Raw genomic sequence first — 12928 nt, 5'->3', positions numbered from 1 at the left:
TTATTTTACCTGAAATGCACAAGGTCCTCTACTCCAACAATGAATCCACACATAAAACGGCCAACCGAATCGTTTCTAGTCATCTCTCCTCCTTCCAGGCTTTTTCATCTTTGAACTTATATGGTGATTGGCATCTACACTTTTACCATGACAACCGGCAAAACATTTCATCTTCAATCACCCACGTGGGTATAACCAATGAGGAGATGGCACGTGGGTACCTGCTTCTTTAAACCAGTGAGGAGATGGGAGAGGCAGGACTTGCAGCGTGATCTGCGTCAGAAATAGAAAGGAGTTCTATTTTAGCCCTTGGCATCACAGATGCGCAATAATTGAATAACATTGATTTCTAAATTTATTTTGCAAGGCTCGCGCACGCAACGTGTCCGGTCTGGTCAGTATGTTAGAGTCACCAACGCTCTGGATAACATGAAAAAAGCCTAACCAGCTCTGCTAGGGTGAGTAAAATAGTCAGAGTGGGATGTTCTCTCATTATGTGTCTGGAAGTAGCTAGCCAATGTTAGCCAGTTAGCTTGGGAGCTTGACTCTAGTTGTGAGGTCAGAGCTTTCGGAACAACCCTACTTATTGGCCAGAGCGTCCAGTGTGCGATCTGAAGCGAAACCACAGATTGAGCGAGTAATGTTACCCAACCTTGGGAAATGTTAGGAGTGGATTTGATGGGTCCATTTCACAGCAGCTTTTTATTCTGAGTTTGTGAATATGACTTCTTTTACACACGCATCGATTTATGAATGAACATTGCGAGACTGAGGTCAAATTAGTTCACTTTGATTATTTTCCAGGCTGCACAATTTTTTTATGCCCGAGGTACGGGACTTTTCCTAAGTGAACATATTTTGTGACTATAAAATTACTCTTTCAATGTGATGCAATTTGTGTTGTGACCATCATTTTCGTGATCATTTCATTTGGGGTAATCCAAAAAGGCAAAAGAAATGAAGTTGTTTTGAAGTTATTTCTATCAAAGGGTTTATGAGAAGTTCTATTCTATTTCATGAGTCCTCTGCATTGGTCTAGAGAATATGACTTACAGATGAGACCGACTCGCAAACAAAAATACAAATACAATTCTGGTAGTCACGACCTACCTGACACCACCTAACTGAAACTAAACTCAAGAGTCAAGTCAAATGTTGATGTTGGAGTAGTTGTTATGTGTCCTGGCAGAGGGAGAGGTGGAAAAAGCCTGGACTGACCTGGGCCAGTGTGTTTACAGAGGCCAGCTCAAACTGCCTCACACTGCCTCGCTGTGCTAAACTTCTCTCTTCTCCCTTTCCCGCCCTCTCTCTCATTATCTCTCTCTCTCGTTGTCTCTCTTTGTATCTAGTAATAGTGCCTACGGCATCCTCTCTCGATAGCAAGGCTGAGTCTGGTTTCATTCATTTTGCCAGTCACAGTGGTCAGGTATTCTGCCACTGTGTACTCTCTGTTTAGTGCCAGACCTCTATTACAGTTTATTTAATTCTTTCCAATGTGTCAAATAATTATGATTTGGTTTCCGTCTAATTGTATTGCTGTTCTGGGGCTCTGTGGGGTCTGTTTGTGTTTGTGAACAGAGACCCATTGCTAGCTTGCTAAGGGGACTCTTCTCTAGGCTCATCTCTCTAGGTGATGGCTTTGTTATGGAAGGTTTGGGAATCACTTCCTTTTAGGTGGTTGTCGAATTGAATGGCTGATTCTCTCTCACCCTTCTCCTCCTCCCAGGCCATTCACACATTACTAAGTAATCACATCTCCAGTAGAGTCATAATGGGGAGCGCTGCTTGAGCAGAACCATAACAAGGGACAACACTGATCTTTACTCCTTAAATCCTGCACCGTAAATCTCAAACTGCAAAGAAAATCCTGCTTTGGAGGAAAGGCATGAGAGTGAGTGAGTGAGTGAGTGAGTGAGTGAGTGTGTGTGTGTGTCATCAGCATGTGTGAGTCATCAGTGAGTCTGGCCCTGCCTCCAGACCATTTAAACCTCCAGTCCAGAGAAAGACAACCATTTAACAAGGTCTACACCAGGCAGAACATCTCTTCCTGATGAACCACCTTAAGCACATTACCTTCTAGCTCAAACCCAGTGGCAGTCAGTGGGAACACAGAGAATTCCATACGATAGCGTTTAACCCAAGCGTGAAATCTAATATGGCATTGATTTTTAAGCACTCAAAACCGCTGTGGACTTCTACAGGGATATGGGAGAGAAACTTTTCTCGGATTAAACAGTTTGTTTGAAGAGTAAAACTGATGTCGCTAGTTTAGAGCGTGAAAGGAGAAGCGTATGAGCGAGCAGAAGGGGTGTTAACGGTGTGGAGGTTGTGGCTAGAAATAAAAAACTAATAGGGAGCAACAAAAATCTCATTTGGTTTTAATTATAGGCCCATAGCGGAGAGGAAGGAGGTTTTTCTGGTTCTCTCTCTCTCTCTCTCTCTCTCTCTCTCTCTCTCTGGTTCTCTCTCTCTCTCTCTCTCTCCTTTCCTATCCCTACTCTCTCTTTCCCTCACATCCTATTTTATTTCTCTCCCTCCCACCTCTATGCTGTGGCTCACCCCGATTTCTGTCTATCTTTCAAACATGCAAAAGCACATAGACTCATGCTGCCCATGAAAACCAGCGCTCAAACCAGCGCTCATAGTGGGAGAAAAGGGCTTCAGATGTGGGTGTGTCCTCTGCAAGGCAGGCTTCACATCTGGCTGGTGGAGGGTTGTGTGTGTGTGTGTGTGTGTGTGTGTGTGTATTTGGGGGTTAGCCAGATGTGGCCCGGTGTTGACGGAGCCGGTTTCTCCGGTCTTCTTGATCTCAACTGCTGTGCACCCACCCCCATCCACTCACCTCCTAACTCCCCCCTAGAATAATCACCCTGCTGACTCCCTGTAGCCCTTTATGTTCCCCCACCCCCCTTTCCTCCCTCTATTCCCCGTCTAATACAAATATACCCCTCTCTCTATAATCCGTGCTCTCATATAAGCACTCTGCATACAGTGGGGTCCGACATTATTGACATCCTTGATGAAGAGCTCTATTTTTTTTATATATATTGCTGTATGAAATAACATTTTGGGGGAGAAGTTATATTATTTTATACTAATACAATTGCTCAGAGAGATTTTGTAATCATGTTTTTCTAAGAAAGGTAGGGGTAAAAAGGATTCACACCCCTGTTTCTCAATACCTTTCAATACCTCACCTTGTTGGATAATGGCACTGAGCCTTTTTCTAAAATGTTTTATGAGTTGGAGAACACGTTGGGAGGAATCTCAGACCATTCGTCCATACTGAATCCTTCCAGATACTTGATATCCTTTGTCTGCGCTTATGGACTGCCCTCTTCAATTCAAACCACAGAGTCTGTGGATTGTGATGTGTAAGTAGCCTTGCACGAGCCTTGGCTTGCGCGAGCCAGAATGGCACATAGAAGCAGGAGCCTGTCTCCCGTTTCTGTAGCCTGAGGCAGCTTGATGTACAAGTACACCCCTTGAACAGGACGCTAGTCTATCACAGGGCCTTACCCCCCAATCTGTCTCCTTACTGAATGCCAAGCAAAGATTTGGTCATTTCAAGTTGAATTTCTAACCACAAGGCTAATGAGTTGGTTTTGATGTGTGCTTGGGGTTCTTGTCTTGCTAGAAGACACTCACAGCCTTGTTTCAGCCTCCTGGCAGGGGCAACCAGGTTTTTGGCAAAAATGTCCTGGTAAAGTTCATGATGCCGTTGACCTTAACAAGGGCCCCAGGACCAGTGGAAGTAAAATAGCCCCATAACATCAAAGATCCACCACCATATTTTACAATAGGTATGAGGTTATTTTCTGCTGATGCATTCTCATTTCGATGCCAAACCCACCACTGGTGTGTGTGGCCAAAGAGCTGTGTTTTCATGTCATCTGAACATAGCACCAGTTCCAACCCAAGTGCCAATGGCGTTTATCAAACTCCAGGCGTTTTACATTTGTTGAATGACATGAAAATAGACCTCTTTGGCCACACACACACCAGAGAATCCAGAATGAAATGGTTAATTGGCCACAAAATCAAAATCTCGGTTTCCGGACTTGATACCCATTGAAAACCTGTGGTTTGAATTGAAGAGGGCAGTCCGTAAGCACAGATGAAGGATATCAAGGATCTGGAAAGATTCTGTGTGGAGGAATGGTCTAAGATCCCTCCCAATGTGTTCTCAAACTCATAAAGCATGTTCTGCCCTTTTGAGAGAAAAAAAATCTAATAATATTTATTAAACAAAATCTCTTTCCCTGAGCAGTTGTATTAATATTAAATAATATAAGTTCCCCATGTTTTTGAGCATAAAATACAGCTCTGTATTTGAATTATTTATTTTATACAGCCATTTTTGCTAATCTTTCTCAAGGGTGTCAATAATTTAGAACCCCACTGTATCTCAACAACTCTACATATTGACCCCCTTGTCTAACACCACAACCTCCAAAACCACTAGCTCGTACACAACCCAATCATAACTCTCGCATTTGCCTAATCACCCTTTTACCCTCACAATGTCTATATTCCATTCCTCTCATTATAACATTGATCAGTTTGTACTCTGATAGTTCCCCCTGGTAAGTATTTTTGTTCTATTCGATTAATAAATCACAAAGTTTGGTCTCTGTATCAGTGCATGCATCATATAATGCATTTTTCATCATCATGATGATAGGAACACAGACTCCTCTCAGTCTGGAATGATCCGACTGACCTATGGATGGGGTCAAAGGTCATGATCAGCCAGGTTGACTGAATCCTGGGGAGGCGTGGTCAGGTTCTTGGGGCCCACTCGGGGGGTGGGGGGTGGGGGGACAGAGTACTGCAGACCTCCCCCTGGTCTGCGTGCCCCTCCACACTGCGGGCCCCTCCACACTGCGGGCCCCTCCACAGGTGGATACCACATAATATAGTGTTTATGAAGCCGTAAAGCAGCTCAGCGTTTGATAATGCCCTGAGCTTTTAATGGCTGTAATTACATTCTCTCAGAGCCTGGGCCCAGCAGGACTGCGAGCCAAGCACAGAGCACCACGATCACGCACACACGACACGAAAAAATGCATGCGTGTGCGCACACAGCGTTGGTCAAAGGAACATATGGAGGTCAGGTTACAGTGAAACTGGAGAGCAACGGTTCTACATGGGCTGGCCATTGATCTGGAGAGTGACCCCAGCAGAATGCTGCTTACGGTGAGACCCCACAGGAGAGAGTGGGAAGAAGAAAAGAGAGAGAGAGAGCCCAAGTAATGTAGAGAAAGAAGAGAGTAAGGAGAGCAACAAAGAGGGAGGAAGAGCAGAAGAAGAGAAATGGAAAGATTGACAGATGAGGAGCCGCTGACCTGAGTGTGGAGCAGAGAGCGAGGGAGAGCGAAGTTTTATTTTTCACCGGCTGGAGTGTGCATCTCCAACGGACCCATGTAATGTTGCCATCAGGTAGTGAACGCTGAATGCCGGAGTTTAAACTTCAGATCATAAAGTGAGCCTAAATGCCTCTGATGAGAATCATTGGTGACCTTGGCAGTCATGTTGAAAGCACGAGGGTTAAAAAGATCACAAAAGAGGAGCAGAGAAATGCCAGATGACTTCAACAGATGGTGCCGCTGATGCGGGAGGAGACATGATGACTGGGAGGGTGCGTGTGTGAAGCTTTTGGGGGAAAAAAATCAAATGACAGTAAATTATTCATTATCGTATAGTATATTAGCACTTCGATATTTTTTTCCTATTGCATTAAGGACTTTCATATTCCTTGGCCTACGAGTTCACAGTATTTCCAGACGATTTAAAGCACCACTACTTCACCTAATTCAACTGAAGCAGGAGTTTCATGGTTCCCTAAAAAACAAATACTGTTCCTCCGGGTCAAAGACATGATGTCTAAGCCGGGTTTGAACCTACAGCCGGAAGGCATGGAATGTCTATGAGCTAATTCAGATATCCCCCTACACACAGTCTTTCTTTCTCCCCTAGAGCTGAGCTGGTGGAGGATGTTAGCAGCAGCAGCAAGCCTCAGATTAGCCCAAGGTCTGATGTCCCGCTCACCTCCGTGTTAGCAGTGTGGAGTTTAAACATTAGCTGGCTGACCTGGGAGCAGAATGAAAGCATCCGGGCAGATTAGTGGCGTGGAATCAGGCATTAGCAGGGTCACCTCTGGTACGGGGAGCGTGAGGCCCACTCAGGCAGCCGTTACACCTCTTTGCTTAACCTCCAAACACACGTAATCCAATCACAATGTGTTGTCTTTAAAGAGCCCTACGACGAGCACAGCTGCTGACCTGGCCTCTCTACCACTCCCTCTCCCTCTGCCTCCTATCGATCTATGCCTCTTTCCTGTTGCCTTTTCATATCCATATTCTTCTCCCTTTCTTTTTGTCTCTCCAACCTGCCCCCCTTCACAACCGTGGCAAATGTCCACTCTGCCCTCCAGACCGCTTCTAGGAGTACACTGACATGATGGAGGAACTAGCCTGGAATTTGAGTGTTAATAGGCTTAAAACAGGATTTGACTTTATTACAGCAGGTATGGGTGGTACAATTGCCAGCTACATTGTAGACCAACGTATTATCAAAAACAGATACAGTACATGCATCATAATCATAAAGATAGATCAAAAATGTCTGACCTGCTCAATTGACTCCAAGATCATCTGCAATGCATCAGCTCAGCTGTTTTACAGTGTGTACCATTGACCTATTGGCCGGATGATCTACTTGGATATCTTCCTGGACAAGGGTGCCTGCCAAGACCAAAATGATGGTAATTGTGCAAGAAAGAATGATAATATTTACTTCATTGGCACACTAGTTTGAAACAACCCAGCTTGACAAAGCAACAAATCCCTTTCACCTCTGTGTATTTCTCAAGCTCTCTCTCTTTCTGGTCAGCTCCCTCTTTCCCAGACACATGATTCCAGTTGTTGCCCGAGTGTGGAAACTATTTGTTCATTTGCTGTGAGAAGTAACTACAATTTAAGTGGACAGCTATTAGGGCAACAAGCAACTCAATTATTCTATTAGGAGTAAACCCACTTTTTTAAGGCCTGAATGCACTTTGCAGAGTTGATTATAATCTTATCTCATGGCCATTTTTATTGCTCAGATCACTGTTTCTCTATTGCATTGATTATTACCTTTAGTATCGTCATGTTTACATGCATACGTGGAGGGAATAGTCAGTCACAGAGGGCTTGAAACAGAAAGATACTGTAAGTACATTGATAAGTACGTAATAGCTAGATTTGTTTTTTTCTCGTCCTGGGGAACAGCAGTGTACAGACCGAGATTGAAGGATCCTTTACTTTCCATTATGACAGGCAGGAGTTGGACTTTGACCAACGTGTTAGAGAGTGCATGGGAAGAGTGAGTAAGCAGAGCTGTAAGTGGGAGCAGAGAGGGAACTTCTCAGAGGATCCAACAGTGTGACCTGCACAGGAGGTGTCCTGACCGGTTTCACCGGATGCCTTGCTACCTTGTCCCGGACCTGCTGTTTTGTCTCTCTCTCTCTCTCTCTCTCTCTCTCTCTCTCTCTCTCTCTCTCTCTCTCTCTCTCTCTCTCTCTCTCTCTCTCTCTCTCTCTCTCTCTCTCTCTCTGCTGGTCATCTATTAATGTTCCAACGTCTTGAATAACGATCTGGCCTTGATGCTTTCTCACTCACCCTCTGTCTCTCACCCACCCACTCTCACCCTACCGGTCACCTATGAACATTTGAACGTCTTGAATAACAATCTGGCCTTAATGGCCAAGTACTCTTAAAATCTCCACCAGGCACAGCCAGATGAGGACTGGCCACCCCTTGGAGCCTTCTTCCTCTTTAGGTTTCTTCCTAGGTTCCTGACTTTCTAGGGAGTTTTTCTTAGCCACCGGGATGCTACATCTGCATCTGGGTTTTAGGCTGGGTATCTGCGTAGCACTTTGTGACATCGGCTGATGGAAAAAGGGCTATATAAAATGCGATTGATTGATTGATTGATTGATTGACAAGGCTGTAAACCGCTGTTAGGGCTGTGGGTGTGGGCTGTATGACATCACAGCACACACGTGTTGTAGCAAAACTCTTCATCCTCATACTGTATATCATCGCCACAGTCTAAATCGTCATTGCATTTCAGTACATCGTGATCCTATTGACTGAACCAAAGGAGGGCAACAAGCAGGTAAATGAACGAATGAGCGTAAAGTGAGGAATGTCCTCCTAACTGTGTCTTATTGACCTTGGTTGCTCTCTGCGTTGCCAGGGAGAAAGTTGACATGGGCTTCGAAGCATGGTGAGGTCAACACAGCAACCCAGGGGTCACCGGGTCAAAAGGTCAAGTAGCACAGTGACAGACAGGAGCTGGCTTTGTTTGTCCAAACATCAGGTCTCCGTGGTAACAGGCATGCCCTCTGATCTCCGTGTCTGCCAGGGTGGTGTATAGACGGTGTATAGACATATTCACCATATGTCTATGTCTACCTCCTCGAGGTAGAACCAGAACCAGCGAGCAGGCAGAGAGAGCCAGCAGCACATCTCGACCAGATGATGGGAGCAAAAACAAGGCCTTTGTTTCAGATGACGTAGAGTGGGCCAGTGGTAAATGAGCTATTGCTGGCAAACCCTTTCTACATGACTCGGAGCCAGGGAAAGATAAGGTAAGTCCTTTTGACCAGAAAAATACTAATTTATTCCTGCTTGTCAGTTCTTTAAGGGCCCAATTCCGATTTAGGAAATTACACCTTTCTTATGCCCGCCTTTCCTAAGCACTTCTCATTAGTTGGTATTCAGACTTACCTTATGAAGGGGCATAATGGGCTTTGCAGGCGTGGTTCCCTTGAGTGAGCTGAATAAATGTATGAATCATAAAAAAAACTGGTTTGGAGAGCATTTACGCACAAAATATATTGATGAATCAAAAATACTGTGGATTGATTATTTCTGAAAATGTTCATATTCAGGTCTTCAACCTATGTTGATGTTGGAAAATTAGTGTACATAAAATTACAATAGAGAGAATAGTGTACAATAGTAGGCTATACTGTCGTCTATTGCTTGCACTAACCATGGAACTATGTGATGACACAGCCAATGTTTGCGCCACGCGTCGGGTTCAAACTGTTAAGGTTTGGTCTGAGCTCCGCTCCATAACGATTTTATTCATTTGTATATTTTCAACTGTTACTAATGACCCTCAGCAACCACCACATGGCTGTGACGCCATTTACAGAGGAAGAAAATAAAGGTAAACTAAACAGTGTAAGTAAATGGAATGATAATGTAGGCTATACCAACTGAAGGGAACTAACAGTAAACTGGCAGTTGAATATGTGTTGTTATTAGGCCTACTGATGGTCGATGCTGATAGTGGCTAATATTTAACGTGATAGAAATAGGAAACAGAGAATGTCAGGGTAGCCTATAATTAGGACATTCGAGAGTGCCCATTCCTGAAAGTTAAAAGGCCGTACAATTTAAATTCTTCATAATGGCACAGCATTTCATAAACTTTACTGTAGGGAAGTTGATATGCTTCAGTTTGCTGCCATATGACTGGTTTCACATTTGTCTCTATCTAAAAGAAGTTATTCATGGTTTCCTCTTGCATGAAGGTGGTGGAATTATTAGTGAATTAAGTCAAGGTCAGAATACAGTGTCTCTGTAGACACACCTCCGCCACACCTTAATGTATTAATCTCCCCCAAAATGAATAGCAGGTGATTAGCATACTATTATCATGCTTAACCCTTGTGTAGTCTTAACATTCTGTATACGCCCCTTGTCCTAAGGGTAAAAAAATGACCCGCCTTCACTAAACCCCTAAAATAAAGCAGCTTAAATTGAATTTTAAACCCCAAATCTATTTGCATGAAGAAACAACCTGTCATTCATCACAAACTTTGTGAATATCTGGGTTTTCCCTCTTCACAATGCAGAAAGACTGCATTTAATCAGTGGACACCACTCGTTTTCATTACAACACACCTGTCAATTGTTTTCTTTACTAAAGTAGGTTTATTATTATTACTATTGCTAAAGGTACTGCATAGGTGTAAACATATATATTTTAGCAAGAGATAGCACTTGTATAGCCTAAGAAAGTAGCACAAATGTGCAGAAAGTATTTTTGAATGCATTTTATTGAAGGGAAGCAATAACAGTCTTGAACGTTTTTGGCAACATAGTGATATATTATTATATACTGTACAATGAGGAATTCACCTCATTCTCCCATTTTTTTAACCACTGCCCCCACCCACAAGGTGTATAAACAACAACAATAAATACGAATAAAGTAAGATAATAGATACAAAACAAAAACGTGAAGAACATAAATCAATCAACTCTAATTAGCACATGTAGGACAGTATGCAAGTGTGTGTGCATGGACTTTGCAGATATATTTCTCACATGTGCAGCACATAGTATTTGTTTTACAGTCCTTCTTTGGAGGGCAGAATTGGCATCTCCTCCTCTTGCCTGCTGCAGCCTCAGGTGGATCAGGACAAGATTCAGCCACCTGAACAGCTTTCACAAGTGCTGCAGAGGCTGCTGTGGCGGGGGAGGTGCTCCCTTCTATGAATGTGTGGGGTTACAAGTGCCTTTCCCAGCTGCTCCAGGAACACCCTCCTCTTGTTCCGCTTATCAGGCATCCAGGTAGAGTTGATCTTGTTCCATATCACGAAGGCATTGTATGAGGACACATCAATGATGTTATGGAAGATGACCAGGGGCCAGTGGGCAGTCATCCTCCTGCTGCTGTAAGTTTCAATCACCTTGTCCAGGTTGTCCACGCCTCCTTTGTTGTGGTTGTAGTCCAGGATGATGGCTGGCTTCCTGTGCTCACGATCACCGATCTCAGCCGTTTTGTGCAGTGTGCTCAGGAGGACCACATTCTTGTTCCTCTTTGGGGGTTAAAAAACTAGAGTGGTGGTGGGGGTGAAGGCAAACTTTGATGAGAAGGCCTCTCTCCCCCTTGTTGCGAGGAGTGCAGGGGGGAGCTCAGGCTTGTTCTTTCATACTGTGCAAACCATGGTGACCTTCCTCTTCAGGAGCTGCTGTCTGAGTTCATAAGAGGTGAAGAAATTGTCACGTGACATTGTGCCCCCTCAGTCCATCTGTCACATCAAGCCCAGCCCGCATCCCCTGGTTCCTCTCCGGGCCTCCACTGGTCGGCTTCCCTGTGTAGACTTGCATCATCCAACCGTAGCTTGATTGTGCGTCACAGGCCACCCATATCTTGATGCCATACTTTTCTGGCTTGCTGGGCATATACTGTCGGAAAGGACAGCAACCTTTTGACAAAAGAGATCAGTAATACTATCAGTAATTAGTATCAGTGTCACAGAAAACAATCACATAAATCAATGATAATACAGAAATACCTAATAAAATGAACAGTGAAAATCACTTACCGTAATTTCCGGACTATTGAGCGCACCTGAATATAACCTCTTGAGGATACCGTAGGATAGGGGGCGCCACAGCGCATTTTGAAAAAAAATCGTTCCCATTTTCAACGGCCTACTAATCAAACTCAGAAGCTAGGGCATGCATATACTTATTATATATGGATAGAAAACACTCTAAAGTTTCTAAAACTGTTTGAATGGTGTCTGTGAGTATAACAGAACTCAAATGGCAGTCAAAACCCCGAGACCGATTGAAACAGGAAGTGGAATTCTGAATTGTGGACTCGACTTCTCATCTTTCCTTATTAATCACACCGTTAACCATGGTTCAGTGAGCACTTCCTATTGCTTCCACTAGATGTCGCCAGTCCTTTCACAGTGGTTTGAGCCTTATAGAGTCAAAACTCAGTGAATGACACGAGTTTGAAATTGGTCACAGGGGATGGGCCATCACCATTATGACGCCGGCGGCCATGTCTGCCCCCACCTTTGGATACGGTTTTAAAGGCCATGACATCATCCCCCTCGAATCTTATTGGCTCTCTTGGTGTTACAGGCCCTGAAGATTTATGTTTACAACGTTTGACATGTTTGAACGAACCTACATGCGGGAGCATTGCATTTTATTCGGAACTTCAGCACTGCGCTTACAGTCCTTCTTTGGAGGGCAGAATTGGCATCTCCTCCTCTTGCCTGCTGCAGCCTCAGGTGGCTCAGGACAAGATTCAGCCACCTGAACAGCTTTCACAAGTGCTGCAGAGGCTGCTGTGGCGGGGGAGGTGCTCCCTTCTATGAATGTGTGGGGTTACAAGTGCCTTTCCCAGCTGCTCCAGGAACACCCTCCTCTTGTTCCGCTTATCAGGCATCCAGGTAGAGTTGATCTTGTTCCATATCACGAAGGCATTGTATGAGGACACATCAATGATGTTATGGAAGATGACCAGGGGCCAGCGGGCAGTCATCCTCCTGCTGCTGTAAGTTCCAATCACCTTGTCCAGGTTGTCCACGCCTCCTTTGTTGTGGTTGTAGTCCAGGATGATGGCTGGCTTCCTGTGCTCACGATCACCGATCTCAGCCGTTTTGTGCAGTGTGCTCAGGAGGACCACATTCTTGTTCCTCTTTGGGGGTTAAAAAACTAGAGTGGTGGTGGGGGTGAAGGCAAACTTTGATGAGAAGGCCTCTCTCCCCCTTGTTGCGAGGAGTGCAGGGGGGAGCTCAGGCTTGTTCTTTCATACTGTGCAAACCATGGTGACCTTCCTCTTCAGGAGCTGCTGTCTGAGTTCATAAGAGGTGAAGAAATTGTCACGTGACATTGTGCCCCCTCAGTCCATCTGTCACATCAAGCCCAGCCCGCATCCCCTGGTTCCTCTCCGGGCCTCCACTGGTCGGCTTCCCTGTGTAGACTTGCATCATCCAACCGTAGCTTGATTGTGCGTCACAGGCCACCCATATCTTGATGCCATACTTTTCTGGCTTGCTGGGCATATACTGTCGGAAAGGACAGCAACCTTTTGACAAAAGAGATCAGTAATACTA

This window comes from Salmo salar, chromosome 01, assembly GCF_965601325.2.
Source record: "Salmo salar chromosome 01, fSalSal1, whole genome shotgun sequence".
NCBI lineage: Eukaryota > Metazoa > Chordata > Actinopteri > Salmoniformes > Salmonidae > Salmo > Salmo salar.
Note: the sequence above shows the minus strand (reverse complement) of the source record.